Raw genomic sequence first — 27,017 nt, forward strand, 5'->3', positions numbered from 1 at the left:
TAACCGAATAGATTGGAGGGAGTGCTCCGAGATCAAGATATCTAAAAACAATTATATGAAACGAACCAGAATTTCGATACGATTATTATGACATCGAAAAAAATCTGATCGGAAACAGTTTTTTGTGCAGCTAAAAATCAGGCCGAAAAGACGAATCGTTGTAATTCGTTCACAAAAAGTCAATTGAACTTAAAATACACTTTAATTTAGTTATTAGAACAACCTTTTGATTGTTTAACGTTGAAACAAAAGTACTAGCGATCAAATCGAACAATAGGACGTAAGCGTAATTTCTTCATATTTCCCGACATTCGTCGAAAAAAGAAATTTCTTTTTTTTTTTGTTAATTTTCAATGGTGGAATGAAGATAATTTCGTATGGTTTTAAGTGTAGTTTTATTTGGAAGTGTAATTGAAATATTCAAAAGATTAGGGGATTAACTTGATTTTCGGTACAATTATGAGTAACCGAATGGATTGGAGGGAGTGCTCCGAAATCAAGATATCTAAAAACAATTATATGAAACGAACCAGAATTTCGATACGATTATTATGACTTCGAAAAAAATCTGATCAGAAACAGTTTTTTGTGCAGCTAAAAATCAGGACGAAAAGACGAATCGTCGTAATTCGTTCACAAAAAGTCAATTGAACTCAAAATACACTTTAATTTAGTTATTAGAACAACCTTTTGATTGTTTAATGTTGAAACAAAAGTACTAGCGATCAAATCGAACAATAGGACGTAAGCGTAATTTCTTCATTTTTCCCGACATTCGTCGAAAAAAGAAATTTCTTTTTTTTTTTGTCAATTTTCAATGGTGGAATGAAGATAATTTCGTATGGTTTTAAGTGTAGTTTTGTTTGGAAGTGTAATTGAAATATTCAAAAGATTAGGGGTTTAACTTGATTTTCGGTACAATTATGAGTAACCGAATGGATTGGAGGGAGTGCTCCGAAATCAAGATATCTAAAAACAATTATATGAAACGAACCAGAATTTCGATAAGATTTTTATGACATCGAAAAAAATCTGATCGGAAACAGTTTTTTGTGCAGCTAAAAATCAGGCCGAAAACACGAATCGTCGTAAGTCGTTCACAAAAAGTCAATTGAACTCAAAATACACTTTAATTTAGTTATTAGAACAACCTTTTGGTTCTTTAATGTTGAAACAAAAGTACAAGCGATCAAATCGAACAATACGACGTAAGCGTATTTTCTTCATTTTTCCCGACTTTGGTCGAAAAAAGAAATTTCTTTTTTTTTTTTTGTCAATTTTCAATGGTGGAATGAAGATAATTTCATATGCTTTTAAGTGTACTTTTATTTGGAAGTGTAATTGAAATATTCTAAAGATTAGGGGTTTAACTTGATTTTCGGTACAATAATGAGTAACCGAATAGATTGGAGGGAGTGCTCCGAGATCAAGATATCTAAAAACAATTATATGAAACGAACCAGAATTTCGATACGATTATTATGACATCGAAAAAAATCTGATCGGAAACAGTTTTTTGTGCAGCTAAAAATTAGGCCGAAAAGACGAATCGTTGTAATTCGTTCACAAAAAGTCAATTGAACTTAAAATACACTTTAATTTAGTTATTAGAACAACCTTTTGATTGTTTAACGTTGAAACAAAAGTACTAGCGATCAAATCGAACAATAGGACGTAAGCGTAATTTCTTCATATTTCCCGACATTCGTCGAAAAAAGAAATTTCTTTTTTTTTTTGTTAATTTTCAATGGTGGAATGAAGATAATTTCGTATGGTTTTAAGTGTAGTTTTGTTTGGAAGTATAATTGAAATATTCAAAAGATTAGGGGTTTAACTTGATTTTCGGTACAATTATGAGTAACCGAATGGATTGGAGGGAGTGCTCCGAAATCAAGATATCTAAAAACAATTATATGAACCGAACTAGAATTTCGATACGATTATTATGACATCGAAAAAAATCTGATCGGAAACAGTTTTTTGTGCAGCTAAAAATCAGGCCGAAAACACAAATCGTCGTAATTCGTTCACAAAAAGTCAATTGAACACAAAATACACTTTAATTTAGTTATTAGAACAACCTTTTGGTTGTTTAATGTTGAAACAAAAGTACTAGCGATCAAATCGAACAATAGGACGTAAGCGTAATTTCTTCATTTTTCCCGACTTCGGTCGAAAAAAGAAATTTCTTTTTTTTTTTGTCAATTTTCAATGGTGGAATGAAGATAATTTCATATGGTTTTAAGTGTAGTTTTATTTGGAAGTGTAATTGAAATATTCAAAAGATTAGGGGTTTAACTTGATTTTCGGTACAATTATGAGTAACCGAATGGATTGGAGGGAGTGCTCCGAAATCAAGATATCTAAAAACAATTATATGAAATAAACCAGAATTTCGATACGATTATTATGACATCGAAAAAGATCTGATCGGAAACAGTTTCTTGTGCAGCTAAAAATCAGGCCGAAAACACGAATCGTCGTAATTCGTTCACAAAAAGTCAATTGAACACAAAATACACTTTAATTTAGTTATTAGAACAACCTTTTGGTTGTTTAATGTTAAAACAAAAGTACTAGCGATCAAATCGAACAATAGGACGTAAGCGTAATTTCTTCATTTTTCCCGACTTTGGTCGAAAAAAGAAATTTCTTTTTTTTTTTTTATCAATTTTCAATGGTGGAATGAAGATAATTTCATATGGTTTTAAGTGTTGTTTTATTTGGAAGTGTAATTGAAATATTCAAAAGATTAGGGGATTAACTTGATTTTCGGTACAATTATGAGTAACCGAATGGATTGGAGGGAGTGCTCCGAAATCAAGATATCTAAAAACAATTATATGAAACGAACCAGAATTTCGATACGATTATTATGACATCGAAAGAAATCTGAACGGAAACAGTTTTTTGTGCAGCTATAAATCAGGACGAAAAGACGAATCGTCGTAATTCGTTCACAAAAAGTCAATTGAACTCAAAATACACTTTAATTTAGTTATTAGAACAACCTTTTGATTGTTTAATGTTGAAACAAAAGTACTAGCGATCAAATCGAACAATAGGACGTAAGCGTAATTTCTTCATTTTTCCCGACATTCGTCGAAAAAAGGAATTTCTTTTTTTTTTTGTCAATTTTCAATGGTGGAATGAAGATAATTTCGTATGGTTTTAAGTGTAGTTTTGTTTGGAAGTGTGATTGAAATATTCAAAAGATTAGGGGTTTAACTTGATTTTCGGTACAATTATGAGTAACCGAATGGATTGGAGGGAGTGCTCCGAAATCAAGATATCTAAAAACAATTATATGAAACGAACCAGAATTTCGATACGATTATTATGACATCGAAAAAAATCTGATCGGAAACAGTTTTTTGTGCTGGTAAAAATCAGGCCGAAAACACAAATCGTCGTAATTCGTTCACAAAAAGTCAATTGAACACAAAATACACTTTAATTTAGTTATTAGAACAACCTTTTGGTTCTTTAATGTTGAAACAAAAGTACTAGCGATCAAATCGAACAATAGGACGTAAGCGTAATTTCTTCATTTTTCCCGACTTTGGTCGAAAAAAGAAATTTCTTTTTTTTTTTTGTCATTTTTCATTGGTGGAATGAAGATAATTTCATATGGTTTTAAGTGTAGTTTTATTTGGAAGTGTAATTGAAATATTCAAAAGATTAGGGGTTTAACTTGATTTTCGGTACAATTATGAGTAACCGAATGGATTGGAGGGAGTGCTCCGAAATCAAGATATCTAAAAACAATTATATGAAACAAACCAGAATTTCGATACGATTATTATGACATCGAAAAAGATCTGATCGGAAACAGTTTCTTGTGCAGCTAAAAATCAGGCCGAAAACACGAATCGTCGTAATTCGTTCACAAAAAGTCAATTGAACACAAAATACACTTTAATTTAGTTATTAGAACAATCTTTTGGTTGTTTAATGTTAAAACAAAAGTACTAGCGATCAAATCGAACAATAGGACGTAAGCGTAATTTCTTCATTTTTCCCGACTTTGGTCGAAAAAAGAAATTTCTTTTTTTTTTTGTCAATTTTCAATGGTGGAATGAAGATAATTTCATATGGTTTTAAGTGTTGTTTTATTTGGAAGTGTAATTGAAATATTCAAAAGATTAGGGGATTAACTTGATTTTCGGTACAATTATGAGTAACCGAATGGATTGGAGGGAGTGCTCCGAAATCAAGATATCTAAAAACAATTATATGAAACGAACCAGAATTTCGATACGATTATTATGACATCGAAAAAAATCTGATCGGAAACAGTTTTTTGTGCAGCTAAAAATCAGGCAAAAAAGACGAATCGTCGTAATTCGTTCACAAAAAGTCAATTGAACTCAAAATACACTTTAATTTATTTATTAGAACAACCTTTTGGTTGTTTAATGTTGAAACAAAAGTACAAGCGATCAAATCGAACAATACGACGTAAGCGTATTTTCTTCATTTTTCCCGACTTTGGTCGAAAAAAGAAATTTCTTTTTTTTTTTTGTCAATTTTCAATGGTGGAATGAAAATAATTTCATATGCTTTTAAGTGTAGTTTTATTTGGAAGTGTAATTGAAATATTCAAAAGATTAGGGGTTTAACTTGATTTTCGGTACAATTATGAGTAACCGAATGGATTGGAGGGAGTGCTCCGAAATCAAGATATCTAAAAACAATTATATGAAACGAACCAGAATTTCGATACGATTATTATGACATCGAAAAAAATCTGATCGGAAACAGTTTTTTGTGCAGCTAAAAATCAGGCCGAAAACACGAATCGTCGTAATTCGTTCACAAAAAGTTAATTGCACTAAAAATACACTTTAATTTAGTTATTAGAGCAACCTTTTGGTTGTTTAATGTTAAAACAAAAGTACTAGCGATCAAATCGAACAATAGGACGTAAGCGTAATTTCTTCATTTTTCCCGACTTTGGTCGAAAAAAGAAATTTCTTTTTTTTTTGTTGTCAATTTTCAATGGTGGAATGAAGATAATTTCATATGGTTTTTAAGTGTAATTTTGTTTGGAAGTGTAATTGAAATATTCAAAAGATTAGGGGATTAACTTGATTTTCGGTATAATTATGCGTAACCGAATGGATTGGAGGGAGTGCTCCGAAATCAAGATATCTAAAAACAATTATATGAAACGAACCAGAATTTCGATACGATTATTATGACATCGAAAAAATCTGATCGGAAACAGTTTTTTGTGCAGCTAAAAATCAGGCAGAAAAGTCGAATCGTCGTAATTCGTTCACAAAAAGTCAATTGAACACAAAATACACTTTAATTTAGTTATTAGAACAACCTTTTGGTTCTTTAATGTTGAAACAAAAGTACTAGCGATCAAATCGAACAATAGGACGTAAGCGTAATTTCTTCATTTTTCCCGACTTTGGCCGAAAAAAGAAATTTCTTTTTTTTTTTGTCAATTTTCAATGGTGGAATGAAGATAATTTCATATGGTTTTAAGTGTAGTTTTATTTGGAAGTGTAATTGAAATATTCAAAAGATTAGGGGTTTAACTTGATTTTCGGTACAATTATGAGTAACCGAATGGATTGGAGGGAGTGCTCCGAAATCAAGATATCTAAAAAGAATTATATGAAACGAACCAGAATTTCGATACGATTATTATGACATCGAAAAAAATCTGATCGAAAACAGTTTTTTGTGCAGCTAAAAATTAGGCCGAAAAGACGAATCGTCGTAATTCGTTCACAAAAAGTCAATTGAACTCAAAATAGACTTTAATTTAGTTATTAGAACAACCTTTTGGTTGTTTAATGTTAAAACAAAAGTACTAGCGATCAAATCGAACAATAGGACGTAAGCGTAATTTCTTCATTTTTCCCGACTTTGGTCGAAAAAAGAAATTTCTTTTTTTTTTTTTGTCAATTTTCAATGGTGGAATGAAGATAATTTCGCTTGATGTCGCATATGCTTTGAGCATATGTAGTAGATATCAGGCTGATGCAAGTGAGAAACACTAGATTGTAGTGAAGAACATCCTTAAGTACTTGAGAAGAATTGAAGAGATGTTCTTGGTATTTGGAGAAGGAGAGCATACTGTGAACGGGTTCACGGATGCCAATTTTCAATTCGACCACGATGATTTTAAATCATGTATAGTCAAAATTCATATTCTACTTATATGGCAAGGCCATGAGTTGGAAGAGTTCCAACAAGAGATAGTGGTAGATTCAAGAACTGAAGTCGAATACATAACAACTTTCGAAACAACTAAGGAGGTTGTACGGATTCGTAAGTTCATTGACGAACTTAAAGTGGTGTCCAGTATTGTTGATCCAATAACAGTTATTGGGACAACAATGGAGCCATCGTGTAAGCGAATGAACCACGGTCTTATCAACGGTTCAAATTTGTATTGTGGCATCATCATTTGATAATGGAGATTATCAGCCAAGGTGATATATATAGAGAAAGTGTCGATGGATAACAATGTCGTAAATCTCTTGACTAAAGCTCTGTTCTAGGAGAAACATGGAAGTCATGTTCGATCATCAGGTATAAGATACATGAGTGATTGGCTCTAGTGCAAGTGGGAGATTGTTAGTGTAGGTGCTCTAGACCCAATCAGATTGGGCATGTTGTACACTAACAATTGTAATCATGTGTATTATTTGAATAAGGAGTTGTTCAAATTCATAAGAAGTCATTCTATTAGTTTCTTGTTATTATTGTAATAACCGAATGAAACTAGATGGAAGTCCATATGATGTATACTGTGATTAATCTATAAAGATGTGAGATGATGCATCACGGTTTCTAGATATCATTAAACGTCCCAAGTTGTAGCAATGTCAAGAATGGACATTGACAATTGCGGTAAGACTTGTATGTGCTATGTTTTTGCTATATGATAGCAATGGGGGTCTCACACTCATAGGCATGGGGATGCCTAGACAAGTACATAGGTGATCAATGTTGGAGAATGTGTCACTATACATGACTCACCATAAGAATCCATTTTAGTTATATGTTGATGGAATTCTCATACGAGATAGGTGTAACTAATCATTGGACCTGAGGTTGTCACGGTCATCTCATAAGAAGACCGATATGCTTTGACATCGTTTCGATGGGCCTAGACAAAGGTTGCACGTGGGCGATCGTTGGGATCGTGAGGCTTATGAAGATGGGTGCATAGCCAAGATGAGACTCGTCTATCCCTTGATAGAGGATGATGTGTTTAAGGCGCCTTCGATGGATATTCACTTTAAATCCATGGCTATGGTGAAAGAGATCAATAAAGAGTTATTGATTCACTTTCTATTAAGTGAAGATATCCGAATGACCCAAGAAAAACTTATGTAATCATAATCAAGCAACACATTGCCAACTTGAGATCAGATGGGATACATTGATGAGATGATCGAATTACACGGTAACTATGCTCGTGAAAGGTTATTTGCGGATTATGAATCCTTCTGAATAATTGGGTATGCATGACGCCTTGCTAGAGGCCAATCTTGTCTTATGTGTTCGTACCGACATATTACCAACATATTCGAAAGCCTAATGAGTCATATGCAATAGGCACAGTCCGCGGTTTAAATTAGGAGAGTGGACGTATGGTTAAGTGGGACACTTCGGCAAGAAGTTGTGCCGTCGTAGGTTTTCACGGAAAAAGAACAAAGAGACGTAATAACATCGATATGACGAGGAGTCGACATAAAGAAAAGAGTTTCCTAAAATGATAATTAATTAAATTAGGAAGGAGTTTCTAATTTAATAATTTTATATTTGTTGGAGTGGCAAATATGAAATAAAATATATTTGGACTTAAGTTAATATTTGGACTAAATTGGATTTGGGCCAAATATTAAATTAAATATTATATTTGGACTAAATTAGATTTGGTCCAAATATTAAATATTAAATATTATATTTGGACCAAATTAGATTTGAGCCAAATATTAAATATTATATTTGGACTTGAATTAGATTTGGGCCAAAATATTTTATTTAAACCTATAAAAGGATTTGGGCCATTTAATTATATTTCTAGTTGGACTATAATAAACCCATTTAATTAAGTTCCTAATTGGACTAAATTAAATGGGTCGGCCTATATCCATTAGGGTTTAAGAAACCCTAGAGCTCCTTATAAGTACCCCTTTATGGGTTGCCTAAATTAGGGAGTTTTTGGTGTGGTTTTTCAAGAGTTGAAAAATGTATTGCCATTCACTCTTCCTCGTTTCCTTTTGACATCAATTTGAAATGTGAGCGTTCTTTTCTGTCTATACACAAGCCGCGAAAAGGAAAATGAGCTAGCACTCCTATTCTGCTTTCCTTGCCAACGAACGCTTGCCGCGTATCACGAGCTAGAGGTCAGACGCTTAGACGGCTCGAATTCGCGAACGACTCAAAAATCTAAAGGTTAGATTTATGTTATTTGTATGTGAATGATTTGATTTCGACGTTGATCCAATCGTTGGGATCGGGGTAAGGTTCAAAATTTTTGAACTACGCTGCTTGCCCCGTAGTGACCTTGCTTTACTTTCAGCAATCACCCCTGCTAATCTATCAGGTTCTCCCATCTCCATGATTTTTCACCAGTCTAACATGAGATCCTGACTTCAACTAGCCACCCACACCAAGTGATCCATGACAAAGAAAGAGAAAATGTTCAGTATAAAGGAAAGTCATGCTTAAGCAAGTAATCACCCTTACTCGTATGAAGATAAAATGTTTGGCATGTAGCATAAGGATGCAAGAAGCACTCACCTTGCTGGTTTGGAAGCGTTAGGATACTGTTCACAAGGTTCGGGAATGGTTTTCTATAAAAATTACATATTTTCGTAACTTAAACTTAGAATATTTTTACATAGGGTCCTAGGGATAAATTTAAAGACCATAACTGCAAAATTATGCGCCAGGGGGGCCTTACACGCTCCCACATGCGCTGGGGGAAGGACCCCCACACGCCTGTTCTCCCTCGTTTGATGTTTTGACCTCTTGATGTTTTTTAGCCCATTCTCCCTTGTCTGGACTCTGATTTGACCCCTGTTTGAACCCACGCGACCCTTATTCAATTCTCTATCAAACCATGGAAATAAACTGGACTTACCTTTCTTTTTTGATGCTATTCCACTCCTTTTATAGTGGCGGTCCAAATTTTATGGTGAAGTATTTTTCCACCTCTTTCTTTGGCAAAGTTTGTCCTCTCAAACTCACATCTTTTTTCCTATTGTTTAGTGGTGAGAATTTCCCTTCTAAAGGCTTAATATTTATAGGCATCCTTGGCCAATCCAGGTGTGCCACGTGTCGCTTGGATAAGATAGGAAATCATTACTTTCGTAGGATCACCCCACGTGTCCCTAGAGATTTGTGCCATTTCAACCCCTTTGCGACAAGTATCCATTAAGATATGTGCCACCACATGTTAAATTAGACTTTTCAAGATTTTCCATCATTACACCCCACATGGCTAATTACATTTTCCACATTTCCCATCATTACACCTTTAATTAACAATTACATCCCACATGGTTAAGTGCATTTTCCACATTTCTCATCATTGCTCTTGAATACATTTCCAACAACTTTCTAGCCCATTTGGTTCCCTTAACCACTTAGTTAGTAGATATTTTAAGTTTCTCACAAATAACCCCTTAGCCCAAAAGTTCTTTACCTTTATGTCACTTGAACCCTAGAATTGCTTAAACCCTTCCAAAATCCCTTAAGATGATGATCTCTTTCTTTAGACTCCACGATCCTTCGAAAATCCTTCATTTATTCCTCGAAAGTTCACCCGTATCCTTCAACTTCCAAGGAAATGCTTTATTTACCCAAGTATTACATCATATCTGAGTTGAAAATTTGGGATGTTAATTTACAATCTTCCACTTACACTAATGCTAATTTACAAGCTATAGGTGCTCATTGCATCGTCGGCTGGTATCTAATACTTATATTCTCAAGATAGCAATCAAGATGACTCTATGGTAGTGCTTTGGTAAGTAGGTTCGCGACATTCTCTAATGAAGCGATCTTCTACAACTACACTTCTCCTTGTGCTATGATCTCTCGGATCAAATGGAAGTGTCGCTTGATGTGTTTGGACTTCTGGTGAGACTTGGGCTCCTTTGCTTGTGCAATGGCTCCGTTGTTGTTGGAATATAAGGATATCAACAACTCAATGGACGAGACCACTTCATGTTCAGGAATGAACTTCCTCATCCGAACAACCTCCTTTGCAGGCAACATATTCGACTTTCCTAGTGGAGTTCGCAATTATTTCTTGTTTGGAACTCTTCCAACTAATTGCCCCTCTATTATAGACAAATACAAACTCGAATGTAGACTTTCTATCATCCATATCAGATTAGAAATCTGAATCAATAAAGCCATTGACTGATTCCTAGGAGTGGGCACTCAACGAAGCCATAAAGGAATCTATTTGGTTACATGGGATTCTTCAAGAATTGGGAATAAAGATCCTAGGTCCTAAGGTATATTGTGACTCTCAAAGTGTAATTCACTTATCAAAAAATAATGTATTCCATGAGAGAACTAATCACATAGATGTGCATTTACAATTTGTAAGAGATGTTATATCCAAAGGACAAGTTAAAGTTGAGAAAATCTCAATTGAGGTTGACCCAACAGATATGTTAACCAAATCGATTCCTATAGCCAAGTTTAAGCAAGCTTTATCCTTACTCATTGTGCTCCCTACATAGTTGGGAGACTAAGCAGGGGCTCTAGTCAAATCCAAAAATCAACCCTCTTTGAATCAAGGGGGAATTTGTTATTATTTGTGATTTAAATAGTGTTGATTTATAATCTGGTTTTATTATATGATTTGATGATATTTGATATTAAATTGTTAATATGTTAATTTGCATTTGCATTTCATGGTAATTTGCATTACATCTTAATTTGTATGTCATGTTCATTTGAAATGAATTTATGTAATATTTTGTTGTTGCATTTATCGTGTTTTATTAGAGCCGTTGATCACTTCATTCGCACATCCAACTATTAAAGCCTCTTACCCCTTTATATATAAGTCTTGTTGGAAGAGAAATGGTCATTCTGAACCCTAGACGCATCTCACAAACTCTCTCTCATTCTCTCTCTCAAAGCAACAAGAAACCCTAACTGTAATCTATCTATTCTCTAATCGTTCTCTATCATCAATGAAGAATGGTAAGTGAGAAAGGTAAATAGAGGATTGTTTAGAGTGTTGAAAGGCTTGTAATTAGCTTATGCTCAATTTAATCTTTGTTTGTAAGATTGTAAGTATTTCTTGTTTTCTTTCTTGCTGTCTTTTGTGTACATTGTAAATATTTGTACTGTAATCCTGATTTTCTAGTGGATTGACTAGAGGCGAAACCCCTGCCGTAAGTAGGGTCCATTTACAAATTCGAACACGTAAACTGTTGTCTCTTTGTGTGCGTGTGTTTTGGGTTTAAGTTTACGTTATGTGGTTCTTTTTCTTGTTCTCATTTCTTTGATTCACTGCTTGTTCACTTTATAAGAATACAAACAAGTCCTACATTATCTCTGCAAAATTATTTAGGATGACTTGTTTTGGATCTTCCTAAGTTGTAGTAGGAAAAGTTTGACTCGAAGATGCTTCATGGAAATGTGAACCACCTTTGTAACGACCCGATTATCTATGATTTATTGGGTACTTGAGGATTTGAGGAAATTAATGATTTGAAGAGTTTATGGGAAGATATTAAATTTGTTATATTCCCTTAAAAATGGGTGAGTGATTGGAATGTGCGGTATTTTAAAAGAAAAAGGTGATTTACTGAAGCTTGGTGGCTTTAAGGAATTTAATTTTTTTTTTTTTGGGGGGGGGAATTGGAATTTATAGTATTTGTGTTGAGGAGGTAATTGTTAATATTTGGAAGAATTTGGGGTCTAAGAGTAATTTTTGAAACTGGTAATCAGATCATCTTAAAAATAAAATATGCATATTATTGGTTGAGGAAGCTTGTAGATCAGGTGGCACACGTGCAGGAGGGGCTGACAGTGGTTGTGGGTTTGAGTTTGGGATGTGTGCGGGAGTGGATTTTTATTAGAATTATTTCTAGCCAGCAGATGCCAAAACGACATTATTTTGGAGGCGTAACAGATGTGAGTGGTCTGCGTGGCCAAGCGCGACCTTATTGTGCCACGTAGCTGCTTGTCACTGCCATTCGTGCCATTCGCTGCCACCTGTTGTTGCCAGGCTTGCCACATGTCCAAGCCACCACCTTGCCATTTTTTCACCTTCCCGGCACTTTTCTCCCCTATATAACCCCCCCCCCCCAAGGCTTTAAATTAGCCTATGGAATGATTTAAAGTAATTGAGGAAGGCTTAAGCAATTAGGAGAAAGCTTGAGGACCGCATTCTAGGATAAAGGATTAAAGGTAAGTGATTAAAGTTTGTGGTTGGGTTGAAGTTGGTTATCTAACACATATTTTGTAATAGTTCTTTTTACCAATTATTCTTAATGTTGCTAGAAGAGCTTTGAATTGTGATATCGGCAAAATCGAGCACTTAGAGAGACTTAAAGGAAAATATCTAAGGCAAGTTCTTACTTCGCTGTTATCTTCATATGCAAGTTATTCTCTTCCTAATTTGCAAGTTCTTCTTCCTATTTTCCTTTTAAAAGGCAAGTTTTATTTTATATCTCTTTTTGCCTTTAGATGCAAGTTCGCACTTCGCTGTTATTTTCATATGCAAGCTCTTTAACCCTTTATAACTCTTACGTCTTTGGTGTCTTGTTTCTTGTTGGATTTTGTTAAATTTCATTGGATCCTCAAATAGGGTATCCTCTCACCCTATCTTCCTTTGGAAATGATGTTTTATTTGGTAAGGTTGAGAACATGCAAGGGTTTGATGTTGTCTTGCATGAGTTTTTCTTTTTTGTGTATGTTGCTTCAGGTAATCGTGTGTCAATTATATATGTGAATTCATTACAAATAAAATGGTTGTGATGGTGCATGGAGAATGGACATGAAAAGGATTTTAAAATGCATAAAGATTTCATGATGCGTGAAGTGGACAAAGTCTACGGGATATATCCTCAAAGAGAGCTTCAGCTCAAAGATGGACTTTGGTCCTATGCATGGTTATGTTATGGATTTCAGTCTCATGGTTTTGAACTTCGATCCCATGGTTTTAGTTTTAAAAGATTGCATATGAGCATGAATGCATGTTTCAATTTGTTGTCATTTAATGTAGTGTGAAGAGGTGTGGCGTGAGTGCCTTAAGGGTTATTCATGAATCTTATTACTTCTCGGTACCCATGACTCTCATGCTCTTTCTTTCTAATTATACTTGCTCGGTCTTGTGGCTCATATTTGTTTTGCATCATTCCAAGTAAAGGTAAGGTCAAAGAAATTGGTGAATCAAGTGAAGTTTGAGCCGTGGAATAGAAGTGTGTACAAAGTTGTCTCAACCGAAAGGTGCTTGGGAGTGTGAGATGTGATGTACTAGCTTACATCTTTTGTTATGGCCTAGATATATCCTTGGGTTGGGTCGTTAAAAGAAAATAAATACTTATGCCTTGATCTATTGTGGATGGATTATTTGTAGGAGTAGGTTGTGATGGACTTGCTGATGTTGCACCTTTTTATATATTAGTTTTGATGATGAAAAACATCAATTAGCTTAATCCCTAAGTCACGAGTCAAGGTTGTGATTTTCAACATATATCAATTTCAATATCAAGTATTACTTTGCGAAAATGAAAACCAAATAAATTTCAAGTATCGAGGTTTGCAAAACTTTATTTTTTCTAAGTTTGGAACGTTAGCACCTTATAAGGAGACCTATAAGAAAATGTTTTCTTTTTAGAAAACTATGTCCCGGTATTTCGATAGCTAATATCTGTTGGTGTTAAAATGATTTTTAACGAATTTTTCAAGAAATAGAAAGTATATATTTTGGAGGTGGTAAAATTGATAAATTCTGAGTTTGTATTAAAATCAAAATTCTACTTTCTTATTGTTATGAATTTTAATTTTTTGGATATTTTTATTGAATCCAAATAGGTGGGACTTTCTTATTTACATTTATGTATTAAAGTAAATGGAAGGTAAAATATAAATAAAAGAAAATGTGGATATTTACTAAAGAAATGTAAATATGTTATAATGTATACATGCTATGGATTGTGTTTTCAAACAGTTGTTTCTGAAAATCTATCATGTTTCTATGCATGTTTAGAAACCCTTTCAATGTTTTTCTAAGTATGTATGTTATTTCGAAACATCTTTGTAATGCATATGTTTTGAAAACAGGTTTTGAACTATGTTTCGAAACCTATATTCTATGTTTCTGTCGACATTCGAAATTGGTTGACCGTGATTTGTTGGCCCACACTAGTGTAATGAATCCGAGAGGGAGAAAGGGTTATCTGGTTTGGTTTGTTGATTCGCCACCCAGTCGGCCCTTGCAAAATACTCTGATGCTCAAGTAAGTAAGCGAGTAAGGAAATGCAGAGTATCAGCAAGTTGGCAGGAAAAACATACTTGGCTCTGGGGAGAGTTGGCTGATATATAGAAGAAGGAGATGTCCTTCTGCATGTGCTATACGTCTGCAGGTGAAGGGACAGAATATACGGTGTCGGCAAAAGTGCCCATGTAGTAGCAAGGTGTCGACGGGACCCTTATTAATGTCGATGGGATCCGTCATTAATGATGATGGGATCTCAGGTGGGCGTGCAGAAATCTAGAAGTGGCTATAATGATGTTGTTGCAAGGGGCCAGGATGGGACTGACATGGGCTAATCAAATGGGCCGAGAGGACGGGGCCAGGTTGGGCCTGAATGGCCCAGTTGGGATGGCTCCTAGCCCATTAATATTCTCTGGCATATAATCTTCTCGTTATGCGAGCTGATCGGTTAGGTTGGCGAACTGCAAGAGTCGTTGGGAGCTCGCCCGAAGTGTAGTTGGGAGCTTGCTCGTATCAAGCCCACTTGGTCCTGCGATCTGAGTGACTGCTATGCTACCCTGTACATTTATTTATCAAAACTACAACCCAATTCATCAGACGTTAATCCTTTTATTAAAGCAGATGTAGGGCGATTATATTTGCCAGTGTGCGAGTGTGCGTGTAGTACAATTTTAAATTTATATTTCGGTAAGTTCGAGTCGATTCACAAGGAGATTATTTATGGATGAAAACAAAGATCACAAAATATTTGAGTTTAGGAGGTGAATAAGATGATTTAAAGGTAAGAATTAAAACTAAACTAATACTGAATTTAAGCAGCTTGGGTCAAGACAATTTTAGTGCCAAAACCAATTAATTCCCGATTTAATAGAAAAAAAAATAGTAATATTCATCTGATTTAACTTTTGCAGATCTGTCAGTAATTTTAGTTCAAGATAATGATAATTCTTGTTTAAGTAATCTCCATACATGGCATGAAAATTCTAAGTTAAGCAATTACCATAAATTGAACTATATCCCACAGACAGAATTTATAGATACTGATTAATCATTTGGGCTTGAGTATGAAAACATTTCCAGGTTTAGCAATCTCCATACATGGCATGGAAATTCTATGTTAGGCTTATGCTCCAATCTAAACTCAAAGATACACTATACGCACATTGCTCAAATTAAATCAAATTAATATTACATACTTGAAGCGCAGCTTTCTTTGGGAATCATTGGCGTTGGACACTGTCCTTGCCTTAACCCAATATTGGATTTAGCTACTCATCTTCATTTGAAAATAAATTGGCAGGAATTTAAATGACAATATTTAAAAGACAATTTTTTAACCGACCATATAGGCGGTGTATAATTAAAAGACAATATTCAACCGACCATATAGGCGGTATGTAATAAAATGACAATATTTAAAAGATAATATTCAACCGACCATATAGGCAATATATAATGAAAAGACAATATTCAACCGACCCTATAGGCGGTATATAACAAAAAGACAATATAAATAACATAATACAACTATATGGAAACAAAAGTTGAAGATTTGAGAGAAAAATTCTAAGAACAAAACTATACTTTCATTATAGGAAAAATTGAATTGTTACAAATGCACCCCAAGTGCTCTATTTATAGGGTAAAAGATGCAATAGAGACCACTCAATTATATAATTTAATAATACAAAATATCTAAAGAAAAAGAAAATAACTAATTTAAAAATACAAAAATAAATAAAATATCTAATTACTTAAAAAGTCCGGGCCAAAGTGTAGTTCTTGAAACTTTGTGACTTGATGTAACCGATGACATCATTCCAACCCATGATGTGAGCAATGATGTCATTCCAACCCATGATGTAAGCGATGATGTCATTAATTTGTGAGACTTGGGCTTTCCTTGTGTTGGGCTTGGGCCTAAGCCTTTCTTGTTTTGGGCTTGGGCCTGGGCTTTCCATATTTTTATATTATTATATATATATATATTATATTATTATATATATTATATTTAATTTTTTATATTTTATATATTTTACATATTTTTTTATATTAATATTTTTAAACATGCACAAAATCACAAAATGCATAATAATATTCAATTTAAACAATTTTAAGATCAAAATAAGGGTGAAATTATAACAAAATTTTTACAAAATTGATCACTAATCACACCCCCCAACTTAAACATTGCTAGTCCCATAACAATTAGAGTTTACACTGGCTAGATTTATTTACAATAATAGCATGAATATAAAAATTTCAAATTCGAAACTGAAATACATAGAACAAAACAAGTTATCTGTCATACAGTCGAATATTCTAAATCAAATTTCGGTCAAAGGTTATACAATCTTAGGAACGACAATTAGGATGACCATCATTCTACTTTACTTTCTCGAAGTTTTGACTTCAAACCTTATTATGGATTTTTCCTCCAATAAAAAAAATGATTCCTCTGGTGTTCACCCAAGGGGGTGCATCGTTTTAAGAGTAAATGCAAAACAAGTTCAAACTCAGTGTCATCCCAAATACAAAGAACGTATTTTCATTAAAGAACAGGGAATTTAACATAGCTTCATGACTGGAATAATGCCATAGATAAATAACCTTTGAATTTAAACAGAATTCCCTACTCTAAACTCGAATCCTGAGATTACATGATTTATAGCATCAAGAGGGACCAGACTCGGTTGTAATGGGGCTATGAGGTTAATACGGGTTGTCAAAGAAAAAGGTAAAGTGTGCAAAGGGTGTGTCGGGATTTTTTTTCTCTCTCTCTTTTTTTTTTGACACTAATATCAAATTGTACATGTTGTTTTCTCCAAAATTTATTTTGAAACACTTGTGCTGAAAAGCTAAGAGAACTTCCTCTCTTTTTTTTCTTCTTTTTTTGTTTTTTTATATGAAAATATCAAGATAAACTGATTCCTAAAAACACACCAGGTTGGACAAACTTCATATGGTTGCAGGTTAGATGAGGGTAATGAAAAGAATTATGCTAAGAACAACTCAAATGGGCTAGTAAGGGGGTTAATGTAAAAAAAGAAAAAGGTTAATAGGCCCAAATTGAAAGAAATTGATCCCTCTATCATGTTTCTACAAAACGACGTTACTCAGTCAACTAATTCATAGTTTGAAACCAGCTAAATTCATCCGCTATCATACTAGACATTCAAAGCAAATTGATGTTTTGAAGCTATTGAAAAGATGAGATAAACAATAAAGCGCATTCAGAGTAAGTGTTATTTCACTCAGAATTAACGATTATTAGGCTCAAACACTCACTCGAGTAATAGTCTCCACTTCTATTGAGGGATCATGCAGTGCGCTAATCAGCTAATTATCATTGCCTTTGACTTTATGACTGATAAACCAATTTCTAATTATTGAACATCCGATGCATGCAAATCACTTATTCTAATCCCATACATGTACATTTTCAAATAAGAAATTAATGCATTCATGATTCATACTGCAAATTCAACTGACTATCAGTATATAACTCCAAAGCTTTAGGGATAGCATTATTTAAAGCACACACAATTTTTTTTAATTCTTAATAAGAGTAGATAAAAATAAATAATTCACATAAAACTACAAGCATGCAGTTACAAATTCACAGTTAAACATGGACTAGATAGTTCATAAATATACCTTACTCCCCCCAACTTGAATTATAGTAATAAAATAGGATTGTTAGGAATACCTGTAACTCCACGAGTTTGTAAGTTTACTGTGAATTGCTAAATCTTCAACAAACATGTGAGAATACCCTACTTATATTTTTTATATATTTTTTTTCACACCGAAATAAGAAAAATTCAAGCAAGTCATATAATTAAGAGATGCGTCTCAAGAGTACAAAAAGTACTCCTTACTCAGCCATCTTATCATAAACTTGCCTAACAGCATTCCACAATTTTTGAAAACAAAACATAAAATAAATTCATGCAAGTCAAAATGAACAGATGCGTCTCAAGAGTACAGAAAAATACTCCTTACTTAGCCATCTTATCATAGACTTGCCCTCCTTAAAGGGATAAATCTAAATTAATCGGACCCCTTTTACGCTTGCTTCCAATTACCTTAAACCAGTCTATCCGAGGCTCGTAAGGATCTTGTTGTGGAACATAAGCTTGTAATTTCTCTAGCAGCTCCTCAATGGTGGATGCAGAAATTAGAATATTTCTTGTAGAAAGAGAAATGAACTTTTGTTCCACGGCCTGATCAAGAAAAGAGAGCAACCCATCAAAAAAATGGTTAATATTTAAAAGTCCAATGGGTTTGGTATGGAGATTGTTCTTGGCCCAGGAGATTATACAAAAGATTTCTTCAAGTGTACCAAAACCTTTTGGCAAAGCAATGAAGGTGTCTGACTGATAAATCTTACAAGCCATGCGCTTAGACATAGAAGTCATTCTTATAAGTTGACCTCGTGTATATTCGAAAAGTTGTGGATCAGCCAAAAGGATTGGCATAACACCTACCAGATATGATTGCCCAAGATGTGCAGCTTGTGAACACATCCATTCAATCCACGACTTCCCCCTCCATAGACCAAATTAATTTTTCTCTCTCCCAATTTTATGCCAAGTTCGTTTGCTGCAAGTGTGTAACAAATATCACTCCCAAGTTGAGAGCCACATAGTACACATATGGTATTGATTCGACAAACTAGCTGGCCTTCCATTTATGTTAGTTCTTTATGTATGCCCTGAAAGTAGAACTGGTTAAAGAAGTTTGGCGATCAAAAGTAACTACATAGAAATTCAACAATAAATAAACACAAACAAAAATCATGCGTATATACAAGTAGTTGTGATTGTGGCTCACATCTTCCTTTGGTTTTACGTCCAGAAAAGGCTTAAACACCTTCTATGAAGTGGGGATAGGCTTCCCATCCAATTTTTTTATAGATTGGCAAACAGGGTCAATTATAGTCAGATTCCCAAGACTGTATCATTGGTGGTCACTTCTAAATTGGGTTAATAAAGCAAGAATTTCTCGTTGCACTATTCCACACGGATGCGTCTCAAGAGTCAATCGGATATCATCCAAAGACTCCTTACTCAGCCCATCCTTTATGAAACTAATTTTATCATCTCGATTTATGGAAGTAAACCCCACAGATTTGCATTGTGTGTTACAAGTCCATCGAGCACATTTGTGACAACCATTTAATCTTTTTGCTCTTTTTTTTTTTTCAAAAACTACTCGTTCCTAATCTTGGAAAATGCTTAAAACTAGGTGAGGTTTCGCCAAGAAATCGAACTTTTGCTTCAATTAACCAACGGATATCTTCAGGGATATTTTTACACATCAAAAGCCTAAGTCTTTCACACCTAACAGCATAAATCGTTTTCAAATCATTTTGTGGGAGAGATGGATAGTACTTGCAAATTTTCAAGAGCTGAAGATCCATTTTTTAAAACAGAACTATAGTAAGAGAAAAGTAAAAAAAAAAAAAAACTATGAATCTTACAAAAGGGATGAGAGTACTTGATCGGAGAACAACACAAAGGAGAGAAGACTGAGCTTAAAGAAGTGTGGCTTGCTTCATGCAGATACAGGGTCTCTTATAGGGCTGTGGAAGTCACAATTTGATAGAGCGCATATTTTTATATTATTTAGCCCTCATATTTAGTCTTTTTGCACGTTAGTTGTGTCATTTTATTCATCTTGATTTTGTTTTATTTTATTTTATATGAATTGGGCTTCACACTATTTTATTTTATTTTGGATAGATTAGGACTTCTTGGGTCATAAGGAATTTTGATGGCAAGAAGGGAAACAAGGAGATTGGAGACAAAGAAGCAAAAGTGTGTTGACAAATTTGACCTTCTGTGCTTCTTTCAAATTTTTGGCCAAGTTATAATCCCATAACGTGAATGATGTCTCAGAGATATTGTATAGGACTTATTAGGCTTTCTGGAATGGTATGGTTTGTCCAAATCCGAGTTCGTTTGGGCCTCCAAACATCGCTGCAAAGTCAGGACCAGATAGTTGGGTTAAATTAGGAAAGCTACACTGAACACTGATTCTTTAAAAGGCCATAACTTAGGCGTCTGATATCCAAATCAAGTGATTAAAAATCCCAAATTCATCTACTCTTCCTGATCTACAATTTTTATGAAGGGGCCGAAGCCCAGAACGCACGTTATCCTATTAGAAATCGGATGTGAAGTTTCGGTAACCTAGGGTTTCCTCCTTAAGCTCTATTTAAGCACCTTAGGAGGCCATTAGGTGGAGAAGATATATATATATTTTTTGTCTCATGAACAGTAGTCATTTTTTTCTCTGTTTTTGTTTTATTCTCCATGGAGGGATAAACACTTGTAATCAGTTGCAAATCCGAACTTATTCCATGGTTTGAATCCCGAAAGCTTCTACGAAATCTGGTTTGAATTTCAATTATATTTGTTTTAAGTTTTCTCTACTTCTTTTCCGCTTATTCTAGTGCATGTTCAAGATGGTTGTATGAACATATATGGGGTGGATTTCTCTTTTCTATATTGCGGTTTTAATGTTATAGTCGGTTGATATAACACACGAAGGAAAGAAGCAGAAACAAATAACTTGGTATGGATGGTTATAGATACTAGGTTCTGGAATTTGTGTGAATGAAGATTAAAATTGGTAGACTGATTGAAGGAGGTTTTCTTTGATTTTTATATTAGCTTTGATTTGATCTCTAGAGGTTGTTGGAGATTTATTTATGCAGATTTTGGGTGTTGAAACTCGGCTAGATCTAATCTATAAGAAGGGATGATGAAAACCTGGTTTAAGGGAAAGATTTGTAACTGGTTGTGTTTGGATCCATAGACAGTTTCATTTTTATATTTTTACTCAATCTTCATATTTTCTTTTTCATCAAAAAACCTCCCTCGTTTAGTTCTTGTCATGACAGATTTGTATTGAGGTTCCTTTGAGAGACGACTTTGGGGTCGCACCCTTGCTGCAGATCCGAAATATATATATTTTTTTACAATCATCGAGGTTCGACAGTCTCGATCACAATTCCAACAACCACACTTGGCTCGAGGCATGCCACGAGTGCAGGGTCACGTCTAGCGTCTCCTTTTTCAACGTTCGATGTTTCTTTTTCAACGTTCGGCGTCTCATTTTTCTTTATAGGATAGTGTGTCGTTTCCTTTATAGGGCAGTGTGATTACTCTGCCTAAAAAAAAAAAAAATGGTTGTCATCGGCGTTAAATCTGTCTCCCTCTTTTCTTTATCTTCTTATATATATATATTTATTAAAAAAACAAATTTTATTTTATTATATATTTTTAAATATTTTTTTAGAGTTTTTTTCTTTTCTTCCAGTTAAGGATCAGATAAGTGATTTCCCACCTATTCGTATAATAACTCCCATTCATTACATCACTTTTAAAGTTATTTTCAAAATTATGTAAGTTGATTTTTCTCATAAATGCACATACATATTTTGAAAATATGTCATTCGGAGGTGTTGGTTTTATTACATCAGAGTACAGCACATCAATTCGCACAAACACCTCACACATGTCTGGTTTAATTTGATCCCCAATAATATAGACTAGCCTAAAAGACATAAATTTAGGCTCAAGTTTGGCTAGGCCCATGGTATCTTCACATTTGGGCTCTTGGGTTTTATCCTCTTCTTTCTCCCAGGCTTCTTTTCTCACATCATTTTAACCCAATTTTTCTTCTATGATTGCTCGTACCATCCTAGGGTCATCAAATCTCTCAATTGGTTCATCATTCCTAGGGATGGGTATAGATTGGACCGACTCTTAACCTATGGGTGAATTGAATGACGATTCCTCCCCAAGACATTGACCTGCGAAATTTTGATTGGGTTGGTTTGGAAACTCTCCAGGTTCACTCACGCTCAAGGTCTGTGTAAACTCGGTCAATTGTTCTAAAATGTCACCTATGGCCCTAGTGGTTTGTTCTTGAAGTTCGACCACTTGTGCATTAAAACTCATTTGACCTTGCATAAACTCTTGAAGGGTGTCCTCTAAATTTTTTTCTTCCTGAGGTTGATAAGCATCGGATCTAATCCCTTGTTCTAACTCGAATTGGTGAGGTGGAGGAAAAGGTTCATGAGATTGGAACATAGAGTCATTATTCCAAGGATAATTCCAATGGTCATAGGAACTGGGGTAATCAGTGTAAAGATTTGGGTCGTAACCCGACAGATAAGAATTCTCCCTCTGACTCTAGTTAAAAGAAAACCTCCCCTCACTAGGATCGAGATGGCCAAATGCATTAGAAGTCACAGACATGCTAAAATACTGAGACATAAAGAATATGAAAATGACAATTTAACGGCAAATAATGATGCTAATGAATCAATTAATGTTTCAATAATCATAGCTAACCGTAGTCTCTTGCATTGTTTAGTAACTAAAAGTTATCTAAATATATATATTTTTTAATTTAATTTTTAATTATTTTTTAATTTTTTAATTTATATTTTTTATTATTTTATTATTTTTTAGTTTTTTTCAAATATATATTTTATATATATATTTTTTTGAAAATATTTTTTTTAATTATTATTTTTTAATATTTTCTAAAACAGTAAAACAACAACAAAATTCAACCAAATTTAATCTCCCAGCAACAGTGCCAAAAACTGACTGCTATGCTACTCTGCACATTTATTTATCAAAACTACAACCAAATTCATCAGGCGTTAATCCTTTTATTAAAGCAGGTGTAAGGCGATTATATTGGCCAGTGTGCGAGTGTGCGTGTAGTACAATTTTAAATTTATATTTTGATAAGTCCGAGTTGATTTACAAGGAGATTATTTATGGATGAAAACAAAGATCACAAAATATTTGAGTTTAGGAGGTGATTAAGATGATTTAAAGGTAAGAATTAAAACTAAACTAATACTGAATTTAAGTAGCTTGGGTCAAGACAATTTTAGTGCCAAAACCAATTAATTCCCGATTTAATAGAAAAAAATCAGTAATATTCATCTGATTTAACTTTTGCAGATCTGTCAGTAATTTTAGTTCAAAATAATGATAATTCTTGTTTAAGTAATCTCTATACATGGCATGAAAATTCTAAATTAAGCAATTACCATAAATTGAACTATATCCCACAGACATAATTTATAGATACTGATTAATCATTTGGGCTTGGGTATGAAAATATTTCCAGGTCTAGCAATCTCCATACGTGGCATGAAAATTCTATGTTAGGCTTATGCTCCAATTCAAACTCAAAGATACACTATACGCACACTTCTCAAATTAAATCAGATTAATATTACATACTTGAAGTGCAGCTTTCTTTGGGAATCATTGGCGTTGGACACTGTACTTGCCTTGACCTAAGATTGGATTTAGCTACTCATCTTCATTTGAAAATAAATTGGCAGGAATTTAAATGACAAAAATTAAATGACAATATTTAAAATATAATTTTTTAACCGACCATATAGGCGGTGTATACTTAAAAGACAATATTCAACCGACCATATAGGCGGTATGTAATAAAAAGACAATATTTAAAAGATAATATTCAACCAACCATATAGGCGGTATATAATGAAAAGACAATATTTAAAGACAATATTCAACCGACCATATAGGCAGTATATAATAAAAAGACAATATGAATAAAATAATACAACTATATGGAAACAAAAGTTGAAAATTTGAGAGAAAAATTCTAAGAACAAAACTATATAGAAACTAAAGTGAAAAATTTGAGAGAAAAATTCTAAGAACACAACTATACTTTCATTATAGGAAAAATTGAATTGTTACAAATGCACCCCAAGTGCTCTATTTATAGGGTAAAAGATGCAATAGAGACCATTCAATTATATAATTTAATAATACAAAATATCTAAAGAAAAACAAAATAACTAATTTAAAAATACAAAGATAAATAAAATATATAATTATTTAAAAAGTTCGGGCCAAAGTGTAGTTCTTGAAACTTTGTGACTTGATGTAAGCGATTACATCATTCCAACCCATGATGTAAGCAAATATATCATTCCAACCCATTATGTAAGCAATGATGTCATTCAAACCCATGATGTAAGCGATGATGTCATTAATTTGTGAGACTTGGGCTTTCCTTGTGTTGGGCTTGGGCCTGGGCCTTTCTTGTTTTGGGCTTAGGCCTTCCTTGTGTTGGGCTTAGGGCCGAGCTTTTCTTGTTTTGGGCTTAGGCCTTTCTTGTGTTGGGCTTGGGCCTGGGCTTTTCATATTTTTATATTATTATATATATTATATTTATTTTTTATATTATATATATTTTACATATATTTGTATATTAATATTTTTAAACATGCACAAAATCACAAAATGCATAATAATATTCAATTTAAACCATTTTAAGATCAAAATAAGGGTGAAATTATAACAAATTTTTTACAAAATTGATCACTAATCACTGAGCTCGGGCTTCAACAATGTGCGAGCTCACTTCGACGAACTCAGTTCGAGGTCTATTGGGTTTTATGCGATTGGGCCGGCCGGCTAGGTCAAGCACAACCCATAGGAGTAGAGCGGGAAAAACCCGTAACATTAAGCCCCTAGCTCGCAATGAGATCTTCGGACTGGGAGTTGACGCGTGCTAGCCATTCCATCTATTAATCCACCTTTTAGCTTTCTGCCCAATCTCTTCAAATCACGCGGTTTCATGTAGCACGTCTTGTTTGCGGCATATTTAGTGCACATATTTCCCCATTGCTGTGCATGATTATGCCTGTGGGACCCATAGGCTATCGTGCAGCCGAGGGATGCGGAACACTCCATGAGTCGCCATGATCTAATGGTTGAGATTGATCGAGCTAAGAGGTATAAATGGCAAGGAAACCCTTACCATTTCCCTTTTCATGCCATTTTGAATTTTCTTGCTTTTAGTCTCACTTTTCTTGCCTTTCTTCTGCTCTGGAGACATTCACAGCGGCCAGATCTTCCGTTCGTAACTGTTCATGTAACACTCGAGATTTTTAGACTGAAATATGATGTAATACTCGAGATTTTTAGATGTGGAAGTCTTGAGACAAAAATTCAGTTTCTGAGCCACGGGCAAAATCATAAATATTGAAGTTCAGGTAAAAGTGTAATTTACCTAAAATCTTTGGGTATTAGCATAATTTATCCTTTCTTCGGGGGCTAAAATGTAATTAAAAAATGGCTTGGGGACCAAGTTTCAAGGGCCTAAGTGCAAATTATCCAAAAAGTTTAGGCTAAGGTGTAGTTCTTGAAACTCTAAAATATCTCATCAAAATATCTCAAACTAAGTAGTTAAGGTAACCAAATATAGCTAACTAGTTAAAGGTGTAATGATGGGAAATGTAGAAAATCAATTAACGATGTGGGAGTAATGATGAGAAATGTAGAAAAATGAATTAAACCATGTGAGATGTAATGATGGAAGTGTTGAAAATCTAATTAAGCATGTGATGCTCAAAATATCAAGGACACATGGTAAGCTTCCATTGGTCATTTGGAAGATTAGATAAGATCACATGATGGCTCATAATGACCCTCGTGAGGTGGCATCGCATGATTGGCCAGGGAAAAGCTTACTTAGCCTCCAAGTTTGCAAAAGTCTCCAAACCTTATCCTCAAGGACATGTGACAAGCATTTATTTACCACACATGGAAGGTAATAATGAGGCCTCATGATGATGGGACATGTGGTAAAACATGATTGGCCGAAAATGTCTATAAATAGGCTTTAAGGTAGTTCATAAGTTTTAAGTAGAATTTGGGCAAGGTTGAGAGAATCAGAAGAGAGGATTTTGAGATTGAGAGTAAGGGGAAAATTCTGCAAAAGGAAGGAGAAAATTTGGTGTAGAAACAGGAGCAAAATAGTCTCGCCAGAAAATTTGGGTCCTTTCCAAACAAGTTAAGGTAAGTACACTATGAACTATCTACGATGTTTAGGCACACTCATGAATCATGTTTATGTGGTCCCTCATGTTATGTTTCAAGCAAGTTTCATGTTCTCAAGCAAGTTACGGGACCAGGGTTTAGTAGCGCTACACACGGAGGTTCTTACCCCTACAAGTTGGTAGAACCTATCGTGTCCCCTTATGTTATATGTTCATGTTGCAAGTTCATGTCATGTTTAAATACGTTTGATAGTTCTCTTGTACTTACTGAGATTTGCGTAATCTCACCCCTTATGTCCCCCCCCCCCCAAGTGATCATGAATGAGAAGATCGGGACGTGGACGTGGAGCGTGGTGGCTCGTTGAAAAAGAATTTTCAAGAATTTAAGTTTTAGTTTCCTTTTGAAACAAAGTTCTTGGGGTTGAACTCTAATCTTTTCCTATATGTATGCCATAAGCATGTCTTGGATTTTTATTAAATTTAAAGGAAGTATGAGTTTGGCTTTAAGCTCTGGATATTTTTATATATGCTATTGCTATAAAACATCTTCGTGGAGTCTTTCTTTCTTCTGTTGAAACCATGTTTTCCATGTCAAACTTTATATTTACGCAAAACATGTTTTGAATTTTATTGTGTTCGAACTTTACTTAAGTTTATAAAAGTCTGGTTTCTCTAGTTTTTCTGCGCTAAACCTTAAAG

The 27,017-nt window shown here is 34.2% G+C and overlaps 1 long non-coding RNA gene across 8 annotated transcripts in view; it reads right to left on the reverse strand.

The window, feature by feature from the left end:
- LOC127788377 (uncharacterized) overlaps window positions 1-5,940 on the reverse strand; it is a 48,257-nt gene extending 42,317 nt beyond the window's left edge. Inside the window, exons 1-3 of one of the 8 annotated variants that reach the window (XR_008020343.1) lie at window positions 5,336-5,940; window positions 3,012-3,940; window positions 2,082-2,545 (exon numbers count right to left, since the gene is read on the reverse strand). This is a non-coding gene — a long non-coding RNA (uncharacterized LOC127788377). Of the gene's footprint in view, window positions 1-2,081; window positions 2,882-3,011; window positions 3,941-4,869 lie in introns of those variants that run through there. The other 7 variants (XR_008020340.1, XR_008020341.1, XR_008020346.1 and 4 more) reach the window with 7 other exon arrangements.
- Window positions 5,941-27,017: the final 21,077 nt, after the last annotated feature.

This window comes from Diospyros lotus, chromosome 13 (assembly GCF_014633365.1).
Source record: "Diospyros lotus cultivar Yz01 chromosome 13, ASM1463336v1, whole genome shotgun sequence".
Lineage (NCBI taxonomy): Eukaryota > Viridiplantae > Streptophyta > Magnoliopsida > Ericales > Ebenaceae > Diospyros > Diospyros lotus.